Here is a 16,746-nt window from a genome sequence, read left to right on the forward strand (position 1 = left end):
TTGGCTGTTGTTGATATTGCTGCATTAGGGTGCATGCATATAAACATTGGGGTGCATGTGCCCTTTCAAAACAGCATACCTGTATCCCTTGGATAAATACCTAGTAGTGCAATTGCTGGGTTGTAGGGTAGTTCTATTTTTAATTTTTTGAGGAACCTCCATACTGTTTTCCAGGGTGGGTGCACCAGTTTGCATTCGCACCAGCAGTGCAGAAAAGATCTTCTTTCTCTGCATCCTCGCCAACATCTGTTTTTGCCTGAGTTGTTAGTGTTAGCTATTCTGACAGGTGTGAGGTGGTATCTCATTGTCATTGATTTGTATTTCCCTGATGATGCCGTTCTCACCACTTTTATTCAACATAGTACTAGAAGTCCTAGCCAGAGCAATTAGGCAAGAAAAAGAAATAAAATGCACCCAAATCGGAAAGGAAGAAGTAACAATGTTTCTGTATGCAGATGACATGATATTATACATAGAAAACTCTAAAGGCCACCAAAAAACTGGTTAGAATTAATAAATTATGTCAATAAAGTTGTAAATCAATGTACAAAAATCCATTGTGTTTCTATACAGTAACAACTAACAGAAAGTAACAGAAAGAGAAATTAAGAAAATAATCCCCTTTATAATTGCATTGAAAAGAATAAAATAAATAAATAAAATAAAAAAAAATTAAAAAAAAAAAAAGGGGCGCCTGGGTGGCGCAGTCGATTAAGCGTCCGACTTCAGCCAGGTCACGATCTTGCGGTCCGTGAGTTCTAGCCCCACGTCGGGCTCTGGGCTGATGGCTCAGAGCCTGGAGCCTGTTTCCGATTCTGTGTCTCCCTCTCTCTCTGCCCCTCCCGCGTTCATGCTCTGTCTCTCTCTGTCCCAAAAATAAATAAAAAACGTTGAAAAAAAAAATTTAAAAAAAAAAAAAGAAAAGAATAAAATATTTAGGAATAAATTTATCCAAGGAGAAAAGATCTGTGCACTAAAAACTAAATGCATTGGTGAAAAAAAAAATTGAAGGAGACACAAATAAATGGCAAGATATTCCATGTTCATGGATTAGAAGAATTAGTAATGCTAAAATGTTCATACTATTGAAAGCAATATGCAGATTCAGTGCAATTCCTATCAAAATTCCAATGGCATTTTTCACCAAAATAGAAAAAAAAATCCCAAAATTTGTATGGAACCACAAAAGACCCCCAAAAGCCAAAGCAATATTGAGAAAGAAGAACATAACTGGAGGCATCACACTTCCTGATTTCAAACTCTATTACAAAGCTATAGTAATGAAAACAGTATGATAGTGACGTAAAAACAGGCACATAGATCAACAGAACAGAATAGAGAGCCCCAAAATAAACCCATGCATATATGATCAATTAATTATGACAAAGGAGCCAGGAATATATAATGGGGAAAGAATAGTATCTCCAGTAGATGCTTTTGAAAAAACTGGATAACCACATGCCAAAAAAAAAAGAAAAAAAAAAAAAAGAAAAAGAAAAAGAAAAAAACTGTTCTTCTATCTTATGCTGTACATAAAAATCAACTAAAAATGCATTAAAGACTTAAATTTAAGATGTGAAACCATAACATTCTTAGAAGAAAACATAGGGGGTAAGCTTCTTGGCATCTGTCTTAGCAATGAGTTTTGAGATTTGAATCCAAAAGCAAAAGGAACAAAAGCAAATATAAACGAGTGGGGCTACATCAAACTAAAAAGCTCTGTGCTGCAAAGGAAACCATCGAAAAAATGAAAAAGCATCTTAGGTAATGGGAAAAGTATTTGCATATTATATCTCTAATAAGGGGTTAACATCCAAAAACAAAGAATTTGTACAATTCAACAGTAAAAATACACAAATAATAAAAAAATTCAATTAAAAAATGGGCAGAGAAACTGAATAGACATTTTTTTCCAGAGAAGACACACAAAAAGACCAACAGGTACAAGAAAAGTTTCTCATTATCACTATAATCAGGGAAGTGCAAATCAAAACCACAATAAAATATTATCTTACACCTGTTAGAATGGCTGACATCAAAAAGACAAGCTGTAACAGGTGTTGGGGGAGGATGTGGAGACAAAGGAATCCTTGTAGACTGTTGGTGGGAATGTAAGTTGGTGCAGCCACTATAGAAAACAGTATAGAGAGATTCCTCAAAAGATTTAAAATAGAACTGTGATCCAGCAATCCCGCTTCTGGGTATATATCCAAAGGAAATGAGAAAAAGACATTGAAGAGATATCTGCATTTGCATGTTCATTGCAGCATTTTTCACAATAGTTAATATATGGAAACAACCTAAATGTCCATCGGCCAATGAATGCATAAAAAGATACAGTATATTTCATTTGTGTGTGTATGTGTGTGTACATCATATATAATATTTGCATATTATTTAGCCATGAGAAAGAAGGAAATCCTCCTATTTGTGACAATATAGATGGACCTTGAGGCATTATGCTAAGTGAGATAAGCCAGTCAGAGAAAGGTAAATATTGCATAGTACTACTTATACGTGCAAATCTAAATCAAAAGCCGAGACCATAGAAACAGAAAGTAGAAAAGTGGTTGTCATGGGCTAGGGGCCGGGGGAAACAGGGAGAGGTTGGTAAAAGGGTACAAACTTTCAGCTATAAAATGATTAAGGGCTAAGGATGCAATCTATAACATGGTGATCATGGTTGATAACACTGTATTTTGCAATTGAAATGAACAAAGAGAGTAGAACATAAATGTTCTCTGTTCTTACACAGATAAAAAAGGATAAATATATTAGATGATGGGTATATATTTAAAATATTTATTTATTTATTTATTTATTTATTTATTTTGAGAGAGAGAGAGAGAGAGAGCGCGTGTGCAGGGGAGGGACAGAGAGGTAGAGAGAGAATCCCAAGCAGGCTCCACACTCTCAGTGCAGAGCCTGACACAGGGCTCAAACCCACAAACTGTGAGATCATGACCTGACCTCAAACCAAGAGTCACCTAGGTGCCCCTAGGTGATGGATATGTTAATGAATTAGATGGTGGAAATTCCTTCATAGTATATACTTATGTCAAACTACCATAATCCACACTTTAAATATCTTACAATTTTATTTGTAAAATAAAGAAAAAAGAAATGGAAAGAAAAAAAAAGAAATAATGAAATAAAATAAAAGAGTACCCCCTCAATTTATGTTTAAAGTTATGTTAACTATACCGGAATTGAAATTTAAAAAGAAATGTTGGGAAAACCTCCCGTTGAGCTAAAATCTGAAAGAGAAGTAGTTGGTGAACTGAGGATAGAAGGGAAGGGAAGGGGCATTTCAAATACAGGGGTGTGATGGTCACAGGAGAATTGAAGAAAGCCATGTGGCTGGAGTAAGGGGATGAGGGCAAAGGCATTTAGGGGTGGAGTGAAACAGGTAGCTGGAACCACATTACCCACAGTCCTTTTCTTTCATGGTCTTTGCATCTTTTAAAAATTAAGTTAAATTAAATTTTTAAATATAATTTACTGTCAAATTGGTTTCCATACAACACCCAGTGCTCATCCCACTGTGTGCCCTCCTCCGTGCCCATCCTCCGTGCCCTCCTCCGTGCCCATCACCCACTTTCCCCTCTCCCCCACTCCCCCATCAACCCTCAGTTTGTTCTGTATTTAAGGGTCTCTTATGGCTTGCCTCCTTCCCTCTCTAACTTTTTCCCCCTTCCCCTCCCCCCTGGTCTTCTGTTAAGTTTCTCAAGATCCACATATGAGTGAAAACATATGGTATCTGTCTTTCTCTGCCTGACTTATTTCGCTTAGCATAACACTCTCCAGTTCCATCCATGTTGCTGCAAATGGCCAGATTTCATTCTTTCTCATTGCCAAGTAGTATTTCACTGTATATATAAACCACATCTTCTTTATCCATTCGTCAGATGATGGACATTTAGGCTCTTTCCATAATTTGGCTATTGTTGAAAGTGCTGCTATAAATATTGGGGTGCATGTGTCCCTATGCATCAGCACTCCTGTATCCCTTAGGTATGTATTTGCATTTCAAAAGCCTCTCTTTGCTGAGTGTCTTTGGTCCTTGGTAAGGTGGGCTGCAGTAAGGGTGCCATGTGAGTCACAATCCAAACCAATAAAATCCCCTGAGGGCTGTCCCATGACTGAGTTGTTGGGGGATGGCGAGGTGACGGCAGTGCTTACCAAGGTACTGCATCAGCATTTCCTAGAGCTCCCTGAAATCTCAACCCAGACTGTGCGTTCCGTGCAGCACTCCCAGAGGAGAGGCTTCGAACTCGCAGCTGAGATCGTTGTCATCCAGAAAGGGCAATAACGTAGAATGTTGACGGAGCATTCTGTAGAATGTTCCAGAAATGTTCGTTCTGGAATAGAGAATGTGAGATCTGAAAGAGACAGTGCCTTCAGTTAAGTGAAGTTACCTACTCTAGAAATTAGAGGGCTCGAAAGAATGTAGGTGGTACATGTCAGAACCAAAATCTAGTAACAATTGAAGGTTCAGCCCAAAGGAAGGCACATGGTGGAATTTCAGGCAGTAGCCTGACCAATCACAGTTTTGTCCCTCTTCCTCCTCCTACATGCACACGTGTGCACATGCACCTTTTGAGGCCCCGCCCCTTACCGTTAGAGATTTATATTATGCCATGATTGATGTGGATCATTCCATGAGTGTTCTGCCTTTCTAGTTTGATGTAAAGTTTGCAGAACAAATAGAACTGTGACTTGGGTTTCATTATTTATGTAGCGGATTCTCTGTGAAATTGTTTCCTGTCCTATCATATTAAATTCACCTTATATTTGCCCTCTCTCTGAGCTGCTTGGACATTAGTTGTGAGGTGTGGTGGGAGAGTAGAGTGTGGCACCACAGCAGGGCAGGCAGGAAGGCATTTAAAGGAAGGGCCTTCCACTGACTATTCTCAGCTTTTACCTGCTAGGCACAATTGCCTCCTCCAGCAAAACATGGAGCCAGTCTGGGCCGAGCGAAGCAAGGATGCTAAGATATATAATCCTTGTGTAACCTGGATGATCCGTTGAACAGGTGTATGTTAAATAACATGAAAGACAAATGGGGAAGGAGGGAAGAGACGGAGGGAGGGACACAAGGAGAGAAGGAAGGAAGGAGGGAAGGGAGGGAGGGAGGGAGAGAAGGAAGGAAGGAAAGAAGAAAGGAAGGAGGGAAAAGAGAGGAGGGAGGGAGGGAACAAAAGAAGGAAGGAAGGAAGGAAGGGAAAGGAGGGAAGGGAGAGAAGGAAGGAAGGAAGAACAGGAGGGAGGAAGGGAGGAAGGAAGGGAGGAATGAAAGGAGGGAGGGAGAGAAGGAAGGAAGCAAAGAAGAAAGGAAGGAGGGAAAGGAGAAGAGGGAGAGAGGGAACAAAAGGAAGGAAGGAAGGAAGGAAGGAAGGAAAGGGAGGGAGGGAGAGAAGGAAGGAAGGAAGGAAGGATGGGAGGGAGGGAGGGACAGAGGGAAGAAGGAAGGAAGGAAGGAAGGAAAGGAGGGAGGGAGGGAGGAAGGGAAGGAAGGAGGAAGGGAGGAAGGGGGCACCAGAAGCCTGTGACAGTGGCCCTTCACTCCTGCAGGAAGGCACCTCCTCTCCATCTAGCCCCAGCTTGGAGGTTTGGGGATGAACCTTTCTCACAGGGACATTCCAGTGCTACTTTGCACTTCCTTCGCTTGAGCTGAGATCTACCACTTAGAGCTTTCTCCCCTCTTTCTTTCCTTGGGCATTTGAATTAGTTCATCCAAGGTCACTTTTCCCCAGTAGATGGAGAGTGATGGAAGACATTCAGTCTGGAGGAATTCCTCTGTGGAGCTACGAATGGAGAACTGCTGGAGCTTCTTGCCCCAAACTCTTGTCTAATCCAGGAGTGGCATGTTCTAGCTCCATCCTTATGACAGGGAAGAACAGAGACAAGGGTTTGGGCAGCTGGTGCTGTCCTTCTCTTCACAATTCTCCTAATAGTCCTGACTTAGGCCTGAGCAACTTTCTGTATTCTGCTTGACCTTGCCCCGTTACCAAAGCTGGTTGGACTGGATGGTCACCTGACCTAATCTGAGCCAATCAGTCTTTCTGGAAAGCAGGAATGGCATGGAACATACAGCTGATCCACATTGGCCTTGGAACCACAAGGCTATATGGAGTTAGGATCACAAGTAGCCACGATTGAGTGAAACTTGCAGAGGTCTGGAGGGGCAGAAGAAAAGAGGCTCAGAAAGGAAGAAGTTTGCAGAAAGAATAGAATATTCTCGCCGAGAGAAGCAGAAATGAGAGGTCAAGCATCCCCCCAAATAAAGAGGCAAAAAGAAGAGCTGGCTGGTGACTTTCCAGTTGCCATAATGACCAGCTGTATTTCTTCAAATAGATTTCACAAGATTTTCCTGCATCCTTCCAATAAATTCTTCATTGCCAAAGCCAGCTTGAGTGAGGATCTGTTTCTTGAAATAAATTGATCTTTCAGACTGGGTTGTAAAATTTGATATCATAGGGAAAAGATAACCCCACAGTTTACTGGAGTCCTGGAGTCATTGCCAGTCTTAGGCATATGGTTTTTAGGGGGGGGGGTGCTCCAGGTCCAGAATTCTTTCCTCCTCTGACATGCCATCCTGCTGTAAATTTCACCAGGAGGGAGCCATGCCTTTGGGTTAAGATTTGCTTTTCAAGGAACTTAACTCAGTGTAACTCAAAATAACTATAATGAGCTACTCAGAGATAATTAGCTTAGAGGAACTTTTAGGGGAGCCCTGCAAAAAATGAGACTCCAGATGGGCAAGCTCTGAGATACTCTGCACAACCCATCCCTTTGAGCCAGATCGCTAGACCTGCTTTTATCAAAAGCATTCCAACAAAGGGACTCTTCATATATATAAGAAATCATATGCTTAGAATGCTTTCTCTAAAGGCCATGAGGACTTCTGACCTCCTTTTCAAGATGCCAAAGCAAGCCCCACCTCTCTTTAGCAAGCAGAGATTTCCAGGGAGATATATATGCATTTATATGTGTGTGTGTGTAAATATATACACGTACATTCTAATTTATTATTTTTTTCCTGAGTAGTTTGGTCTCCTCATTTGTGAAAGGGCAATGGTGGGGGAAGAAACTGACTGGTAGCCCTCTCTAAGGCCATGTGGCCCACTCAAATGCCTTTGGGTGAGTAACATAAAGGAACAAAGTGGGCCAGGTGCAAATGGGGTGACCTAAGGGAAATGAGAAATGCTTGAAGAACTTCAAATTAGAAAAAGAAAGAGAGAGAGAAGAAAGAAATAAAAGAAAGAAAGAAAGAAAGAAAGAAAGAAAGAAAGAAAGAAAGAGAGAGAGGGAGGGAGGGAGGGAGGAAAGAAAGAAGGTCAAGACCAAAAAACCGCCTCTGAAGGGCTGAATTTGTCCCTTGAGATGCCAGTTTATAAAGTTCGTCTGTGGTTTCTTCCAGTGCCGAACGTTTAATGCTTCTAAATTTGTCTTATGGAGAATGGGGAATCATTTCGAATTCCTAGAGGGAATGAATAATAATACAGATGGCGGGGGCGGGGGGAGAATTCTGGGAATAGAAGTGACTTTTTCCTCCTCCTTTTCGTCTTCCTTCGCGCCTTCTACCCCCATTTCCTTCTCTACCTGCTCTATGGGGCCTCCTGTGACATTTGTGGGCAGAGCCAATGGTTTGTGTTCAATGACTCCTGCATCATATGGGGGTTTTGGCAGAGGCCCAGAGAAATGGCACGTGAATAACTCTATGGCTTTGTGCCAAGTGCAGTTGAATTTGTCACTGAGGATTTCCCATGGACCGGACCACGTGTCCCTGTGGTGTTCAGAGATGCTCAGTAATGAGCTAATTTTCTGGGCATGCAGGTGGACTGGAATCATGTCTCCCCAGATACTAGTGCTGATGGCCTTGTTAGGTCCTCCTCACTGGCTCAATGTGGGGCATGTCTCCAAAGAATGCACTAGCCCAGGCATCCTGCTAGACCTCATATGTAAGTACCAGAGCCTGCCATGGCCCAGGACCCCATTGGTGCCTGACTCATAATCATTTTTGCTGCTTTCTCTTGATGAGTGTCACCAAAAATCTTGTCCTATGATGATAATAGTAGCGATTTGAGTAAGACCTTGGTTTCCTATGATTTTGAAATAATGAAGAGGGTAAATGTATTAAGAATTCTGACACCAGCTGAGTTTAAATTTTTCATGTAAATTGGGCCAAAAGAAGGTTTTAAAGTTACGCCATTCTGTATTCTCTCTGCCTCAGTCCTCTGTCTGTCTGTTGTCCAACAGGACACGGGTAGACTCAAGCCTGCATGAACCAATTTCAGTCTGACCCTGATTAAAATTTCCTTCCAGCAAACCTGAGAAACAGCTGTTTCTCAGCGAATGGCCCCCAGCACACCCCAGCCGTCCTGTCACCCCTAGAGGCCATTCCTCAGAAGCCATCTGTTGTGAGGGAGAAGATGAAAGGTGTCAGTCCCGTAATGCTTGTAACTTAGGGGAGGGAGCAAGGTTCTTTCTTTGTTTTATCCTTTTAAGTTGAGCATATAATTGTTGTGATTAGGGGACGGGTTATCATTTCCATTCCCAGCGGATGGGGCGAAGGGATTTGTCAGTCTCCTTAGTCAGAAGAGAACATTTCTGCCCCTCATATATGGGGTTGGGTTATTTTGGAATACCAGCTTTCCTTTTGTTCCAGTCTGTCTTGTTGTTGTGACATTACAGTCATTGCCATGTGAATTGTGGAGGGGACAAGAGTTTTGGGTATCAAACTGAGGTCCTGAAAGAGTTTTACCAAGTGTCCAAGCTGGTGAAGTTGACTCAGTTGTTGCTCTTATTATAGGAAAAGGGGTGGTTTTGGTTTATCAGTGGGAGTCTGGAGGCTTTCATTACCTGAGGTTTTGACCTGCCTCTCAAGATGTCTTCCTTTAGCCCATCCAGGTGGGTGTAGCTGCAAAATAAGGCTTCAAACACTGTCTTTCATGCTATACTTTTCATCCATCCAAATTCTGGATCCCTTGTCCTTCTTCATAACAACTAATATGTGCATACTGAAGTACCACGTATGAAACATCCATTCTCTCATTTTGAAAAAAAAGTGGGGGCTAAGAGAGTTTGCCTGACTCGGCCAGCATTCCCTGTCAGTAGATGGTGGAGACAGACCAAAGCCCCACAGCACGGTGTCGCACCTGGCATTCACAGTCCAAATCTAAACATAAGCTTAGGAGAAAGTTCTCGGGAATGCATCACTTTTAAAAGGGCAAAAGTTGTAGGATCTGAAGATTTAAGTAAGTTACACATGCACACGATGTGTGTGCGCACATGTATATAGTGAGGGATGCAAAATCCGGATGTAATTGACTGATTTATATTAAAATGTAAATTATTTGGCATACTTTGCCTCCTGGAGAAGTTTCTTTAAATACATTTATTTAAAGATGACTAGAAAGGCAGTGTTTAGGTTGTAGGAATGCATAGCAAATGCTGTAATTTCATAATATTGTATACAGTATACATATACTGGACAGTATAATACAGCTTCAGGTTATTTAGAAAGATGATTTGTCTCAGGCAAAAAATGTTGTCTTTCCCGTAACCATCAAATTAAATGATGGTTATATTTTAAGATAGATGCACATCTGAGAGCAAATTCTTCTTTGTTTTTATACCATAACTTGGAAGTATTTCATTCTTTCATTTACCTGTAAACGCATTTTGAGCTAATTTATTACTAATCAGGGGATGTTCTAGAAACTGAGGATATGAGGATCACTACACCAAGTGTTGCTTCCCAAAGAATATGGCATGAAAGGTCCTAAAGACACTTCTGCGTTATTGGAATCCAAGATGGGACACTCTTATTCTGGCTCGAGTGTGAACATCTGAGCTGGGATTTGGAGAATGGAGTCCACTGGGTGGAGGAGGAAGGGATGGGTATTCAAGGCAGAGGGAATAGCCTACGAGGGGTGGCACTGATTGGAATATTCCACGTTACAGAAGGTCCTCAGAAGAATTTGTTACGCATCCACCAAACCACCTGAGCACCTGGTGTATACTCTCAGGCACTAGGGATACAAAAATCACTCACATTTTGCAGACCCTGCCACCTGTAGCCCTAGAATCACAGAAGGCAGGGACTTTGAGGGATCTCAGCAATGATGTATTCCAGGGCTTTCCTAGATTCTGTGTTGCTGAATTCTAAAGCTATGCTTCCTAGGCCCCTAGTGAGGCCAGAGGGCACTGGGAATGTGGGTGTATTTGTCAGTTTAGGTCAAGTTGTGCTGCAGTAACAAATGATCCCCAAATCGTAATGCCTTACAACAGCAAAGGTGTATTTCTCACTCTTGTGGAATGACCATCACGGATCAACCCTGGCTTTGCTTCATGGTTTCTTCATCTGGAATTTGCTGTAGGAGAGACATTTATGTGGGACATGCTAGGCCCATTTCAAAGAGAGAAGAATGGTGGACCATAGCTTTTAAAGCTTCTGCTTGGCAATGCACCTGTCACTTCTGCCTACACTCACTGGCCAAAATCATTGGCCAAGTCGGATGTCAGGGCAACAAGGAAGTGTATTCCTTTCTCCAGGAACAGGAGGAAAATATTTGAGGAGTGATTCAGTATTCATCATGGAGTCTAGGAATTCCCTACCTCTGGCTTCAACCAGTGCATCTTCATGTCTAACTGTTCTGTATATTGGACTTCGATGCAATTTTGGACTCACATTTTGTTTGAAGAAGCAGGGGAAGGAATGCTGTATGTCCACTAAAATCTGTTCTCCCCTCCCACGGTGGAGTCCCAACTCACCTCACACGTAGATGTGGCTGTACGTGTACTTCTCAAGAATAGGACGTATGTAAAACTGTCATGTATGGATTTTAGGCTATTATTTTTAAGCAGCAGGTGTATATATATATATATATATATATATATATATATATATAAAATTTTTGCCTCTCCCCCTAGTGCAGGAAGATGCAGATAATGGCGAAGCCACAGGAGATGGCTCAGAAACAAGAGAGACAGTCTCTGAATCACAGGATGGAAGAAAGCTGCCAACTGTCCTGCCACAGATTGTTGGGTAAGTGAGAAAGGAGAACCTATTTTTTTTCTTTGTTCAGCCATATACGTTTTAGGGGCTGTTTGTTATAGCTGTTTAAACTGTAAAGGTTGTGCCTATAAAGATAAATCTGGCCTCATCTAATTCTCTCCTTGTTCTAAGAAGGAAGCAGAAAATCAGGGAGGGATGGTAACTTGCCCGCATTTACACAGTTACGGTGGACTGAAGATTCCCCCGAGGTCTCTTCGCCTGTATCTGGCTGATCCCCCAAGAGACGGAACAGGTGAATGAAACTTAGGTTCCAGATGGCTGGTTCATGGCCAGGATCTAGGCCAAAGGTGTGTTTTCTGTTTTCTGTACACGGTTTTAAAATAACATGAATTAGGGGCACCTGGGTGGCTCAGTCGGTTGAGCGCCTGACTCTTGATTTGGGCTCAGGTCATGATCCTGGTGTCATGAGATGGAGCCCTGCATCGGGCTGTGTGCTAAATATGGAAGCTGCTTAAAATTCTCTCTCTCCCCCCCCCCCCCCACAACCTCTGCCCCTCTCCCCCACTCTCTCTCTCTCTCAAATAAATAAATAAGAAATAATTACAAATATGTAAATATCAGGATATTTCATAAGAATAGTTAGGTTCCAACTTCTCTTGAAAAATTATAAGGTCTGGAAGTGCTTCAAGACCATGGGTCTCAGCCACAGTTGCCCCTGCTCAGGACACATGATGGAGGATTTGCTCACTAGGAACATCTCTACCAAAGTGCGTGTCCTGTCATGGTATTTTAGAATATTTTTCTATTGTACCTCCTAACAGCCCCCCTAAGTGCCTTGTCCTGCTCTCATGTCTCCCAGGACAGCTAACATATGAAGGAAAGGTGTTCTGGCTTTTGCTATTCAGAAGAACAGGTGGTAAACTCTAGCAGAGATTCGAGGCTCCAAGATTGGGAAATGGCTCCACATGGACATTTATGCAAACCCGTGTTCAAATGTATACTTTTTTATGAAGATGTTTGCTCACTACCCAGTTTGAAGTTATGTGCCTCTTCACCATCCCTCATTCCTCTCCCCACTCATCCCTGAGATACTTTTGTGCACATTTTTCTGGTTTAATGGCGTCTCCGTCTCTAGGTTGTGAGCCCCACGAGGGCAGGCACCTGGTCAACCTTGTTCATTGGGGTATGCTCAATGCCAGGGCAGGCCCGGCCCAGAGGAGCAGCTCAGCAGACACTGAGCGAATGAATGAATGAGGTGAATTTGATATTGGTGGGTCTTTGAGCAAAGGCTCAGCTCTCTGACCCATGAGATGGATCCTGGGGTGAATAGCGTAGGCTGAGGGTGAGAGCAATGGAAACCACACGTAGCTTATGAGATTTGAAAAGGAAAGAGAAGGTTGCTCCTTCTCAGGTAGAGATGGGGGAGGCTGATGTTTCTACAGTGGCCATAACTGCGTGGAATGTGTAGCTAGACATGCCCAATGGCGGGAGAATGCTTCCCAGGCACTCAGAGCTCTGGGTTTAGCCCAGAGAGCTGACGGAACTGGCAGCCCTTGGGACTGTGGACAGAATACTAGACACGGATGAGGAAAGCACAGTGGGTGCCATCTTGGATAAAGGACGACACTGAGGATGTGTGTTGCGTTCCCCTCCTCCCTTCCACCTCCATCCAGGTGACTTGGGAGGGCAGCGATGCCCTGACTCAACTGAAATGAAGTTTACACCGCTTGGTGAAATGAGGGTCTCCATAGAAACAGTAAAAAACCGAACCACAAACCAAACCAAAACCAGACCAAAACAAACTTCACATCCCTCGCTCCTCTGGGCTTACGGACTGAAATTTGTCATCCCAACATGGGCAGCGCTTCACAGCTGTATCTCCGCCACTTTCTCTACCACTCATGGAATGCAAGTAAGGGTGATTTTGCGATAGGAATAAGTGGGGATCCACGGTCATTCATTTTGAAAAGGTAACGAATTCACCAGTTTCCGTAATTTGGCTCTCATTTGTCAGGTTACTCATTACGCCCCATTGCAACTGACTATGAAAACGTGTTCAGAGACCCGCTGCTGTGATCAGTGGGGCAAAGGTGCCTGTCGTAATGGGGGGAACTCTGGGCTGTGGATCGCCAAGACCTGGGTTCTGGTGACAGCTGTGTCCTCTATTAGCTGTGGGCTCCTGGCAGGGTCCTTTCCCTCTCCCTGGGCTTCTGCCTTTGCACCGGACGACTGTGGGGATGAAATGGCCTGGCGAGTGCATGTGATTGTCATAACTGCGTACCAGCCATGCTGTTACTCATGTAATGAGTCTTCTTTAGTTCCCCTAAGGACCTGGATACTTCTGCAAGGTTGCTCGAGACCATCCAGCATGAGAAGCGTCAGGATGGGCGAACTTTAAACGTCCTCTCTCTCTCTCTGACATTCCGGTCTTCACCTTGTGACTTTCAGAGGGAGAACCTGAGCCACTTCCCAACTTCCTGTGGGCAGAAAGTCTATTCAGCCCACCACTTGAACGACGGGGCGAGCTGCCATCCGTTGTTCTCAAGACGTGGTGGGAGCCACAGGTGACTGGTTTCCAAGTGGAGAGGTTCTTAAGAAATGTTTGACAGCCTCACCTTTGTTAAGTGTTCCCCCAGGGATTTCAGTTGGGTCCCTGCTTTCTTGTTTATATTTTACCTCTCCTAAAGTGCCACTTACCTTCGTGGTGTGATGCAAATGGAAATGGCTGGCGTAGCAGGCTTGGGTTGAAAAAAAAAAAAAGAAAAAAGAAAAAGAAATCCAAACGAAGGCGAGGATTTGTCGGCTGTCCACTAGAGGGCAGCAGAGTAGTGAGAATCGGGATTCTCCGAGGCTTTGTACATTGAAGTGTTGACATGTGACTTGGCAATTGAATAATTTTTGATACTGTCCTGACACATAAACACCTAGAAGCAGGTTTTCAAAGGTTATTTGCACACTAAAAGAGGAATTAACAAAACGAACTTGCATGCCAAAAGTAATTTTCAATATTCTACAAAGAACCGTGGCCTCATTACGAGATCCCTTTTAGAGAATATTCGGCTATCGTTAACTGGATATGTTAAACTTAACTGGCAAACACTCGTTCAAAATAAATCAGGCTGAATGGACCTAAAAACGTAGATCCGGTGCCTAATAAAAATTTCTGCTGGGGTTGGGGCCTGGCCAAGTCACCCAAAAGGAGAAATTTGGTTTTAAGTGATTTTTCTATGTCCCTCAGGCCCTGGTGCTCCCAGATATGCGGTCCTAACGTGGTTAAACAATTGTACACACACTATGTGGCTGTGTGTGTTATTGCGGTAATTTATTTTTAAACCCTTGCTCTACCTTGCGCAGAAAAAGTCAGCGAATTATCAGAGTTTATTCCATTGACATTCTCACACCTTGAGAAATAGCCCATTTGTATTATCACAGTTTGATATATTTCCCTTTTACTGAGCTTCTTTGGCAAGTTGGCATTTTAATTTAATTATACTTTTTGCTAATGGTCTTTATTTTTCAGTGTCTGTGTGTAAAACGCCCGTGGGTTTGATTATCTCCCCCACCCCTTCCCAGTGCCAAGCTGTAGTGCAAATTTATAAACTGACAAAATTCAGCGTAAAATTCAGGAGGTGAAATTAAGGAGTTTGTAAAGAAACCCTGCCCGAGCCACGAGGCGTTTTCTTCACTTGCAGAGTGCGGCCCTGTCTTGCTTGGGCTTAGTTCCTGTCCTTGGTGTGGTTCACAGGACCTTTAGCACAAAAGAAGGTGGAGCCAGGGCTCCCCTGGGCCCGAGAGGCACAGAGACCACGGGAGGGTTTGATTCCTCCCTGGGACTTTTCTGCGCCTCTTAGGATCTGGCAACAAACGGTAGTAACGTTTCCTTGACTTCTTGGCAATGTTTGGAGCTTGTTGGGGCTTTTCCCTTCCGAAAAGTAATTGATCGTGGAGGCACACAGCTCTCCTTGAAAGCTGCAGGCAGGCTAGTGGAGCCCGGATGAGGGCTCTCCCAGGACCTCAGGGCTGCGCTGGCGTGCCTTTCGTAGCAAAGAGGAGCTGCTGAATGAATATACCCGGAGAGGTGAGTGTACAGGCTCATACTGACATTTACGCAAGTGTGGGTACCCCGTGTCCTTGTGCTCACACACCATTGACTCTAAGGCACACCCACTGATTCAGTAATAGCCTTTCAAGAAAAAACAAAGAAAAGAGGAAGACGCACTGCCGTATTAAACATACACATCGATCGTAGGGTGCATCCCAGTGTCAGAGATGCTAAAAGGGGGGCGCCTGGGTGGCTCGGTCGGTGAAGCATGAGACTTCAGTTCTGGTCATGATCTCACGGTTCGTGGGTTCGAGCCCTGCATCGGGCTCTCTGCTGACAGCTCAGAGCCTGGAATCTGCTTTCCATTCTATGTGTCTCCTTCCCTCTGCTCCTCCCCCGCTCACACTCTATCTCTGTCTCTCTCTGTCTCTCAAAAATAAAACATTAAGAAAAAAAAAAAAGAAATGCCAAAAGGTAGAAAACAAACAAAGGCAGATTTTTAAATCTTGGAAATTGAGTGTGTATAATTTTGATACATCTATTTAAGGCAAAGTCGGCTTTCAAGATGGGTCCCAGAATACAACTCAGCACCTGAAAACCTGTGGAACCATAGTCAAGTTCATAACGTCCTGACTCCTCAGTGGGAAAACCGTCCTTGCTGTAATTCGCAGGGTGGGGGAATAAACACGATGCCCATCTGTAGAAGCTCTGGGCAGGTGCTGTTTCCTGTTCATGTATTTCACTGGATGTGTGTTCTCTGTGTTTGTTTCGTTCTGTTTCTGTTGGACTCGGCTGAATTTTCCCACAGGAACCTCACCCCACCTGCCAGTGTCACCCCCTCATACTCTCACCCACCCGGCCTGCTTGGATGATTTGCCTGATAGAAGTGTGTGGACAAGAGCCAATTCATTTAATCGGTTTAGCAAAGCCTGGGACAATTTATTTGCCTGTTCTCAAAAAGACATCCGTCCGCTCCTGCAGAGAAAGCTGAGAAAACCAAGAGAGTTCTAATAGAGGAGGGTTTTCCATTCAAGCAGAGGGGGTGGGGCATGCGAGTATATCAGGCAAGATCTTGGTGACACCATCAGGGACCCTGTGAACCCATCCATTACACAGGATCCCAGCTACAAGAAAGGTGCTGCCTGCTCTAGGGCGGCAGGAAGGAAAGAAAAGAGGCTCTGTTCTGTTGAAGAACAGAGCATGTTAATTACCTCACTCAGGGGATCCTATAAAACATGATGCATATGTAAATGGATACAATGAATATGATTACCGCAGGATTTAATTTTCATAAGGAGGAGCGGAGGAGGGGGGTGGGGCGGAGAGACAAGAGCTCAGATGGCACTCTCTTCAATCTTTGCCCTCATAAGAACTGGTAGCATCTCTACTGGCCGGCCTCCCTGGTGTTCGTGCCTCCCTTGCCTCTCAGTTGCTACTCAGTTGTTTGCTTGAACGAATGAAATCCTTTCGCGCCGTGAAAGATAGGCTATAAGGTCAAGAGAGGTAGGTCGTGGAAGCCAACTCGTGTAGAACGTCTGAGATCTTTTCGGGAAGGCGCTGCGTCTCCCCGGCTACTCGTTGGTGCGGAGAAGTGGGAGTGTGGACAGTGGGGCCACAGGGAAACATGGGGGCCAGTTAGCCAGAGATGGACGGGGCGGGGGGGAGGAGAGGAGTCATCAGA

The 16,746-nt window shown here is 43.8% G+C and overlaps 1 long non-coding RNA gene across 4 annotated transcripts in view; it reads left to right on the top strand.

Annotated features, from left to right (window-relative positions):
* Window positions 1–16,746, top strand: part of LOC125153127 (uncharacterized) — a 558,449-nt gene that overhangs the window by 223,370 nt on the left and 318,333 nt on the right. For all 4 annotated transcript variants that reach the window (XR_007147417.1, XR_007147415.1, XR_007147418.1 and 1 more), the window contains one exon: window positions 10,939–11,053. This is a non-coding gene — a long non-coding RNA (uncharacterized LOC125153127). The remainder of the gene's footprint in view (window positions 1–10,938; window positions 11,054–16,746) is intronic.

The sequence above is a fragment of the Prionailurus viverrinus genome, chromosome E2 (assembly GCF_022837055.1).
Source record: "Prionailurus viverrinus isolate Anna chromosome E2, UM_Priviv_1.0, whole genome shotgun sequence".
Taxonomy (NCBI): domain Eukaryota; kingdom Metazoa; phylum Chordata; class Mammalia; order Carnivora; family Felidae; genus Prionailurus; species Prionailurus viverrinus.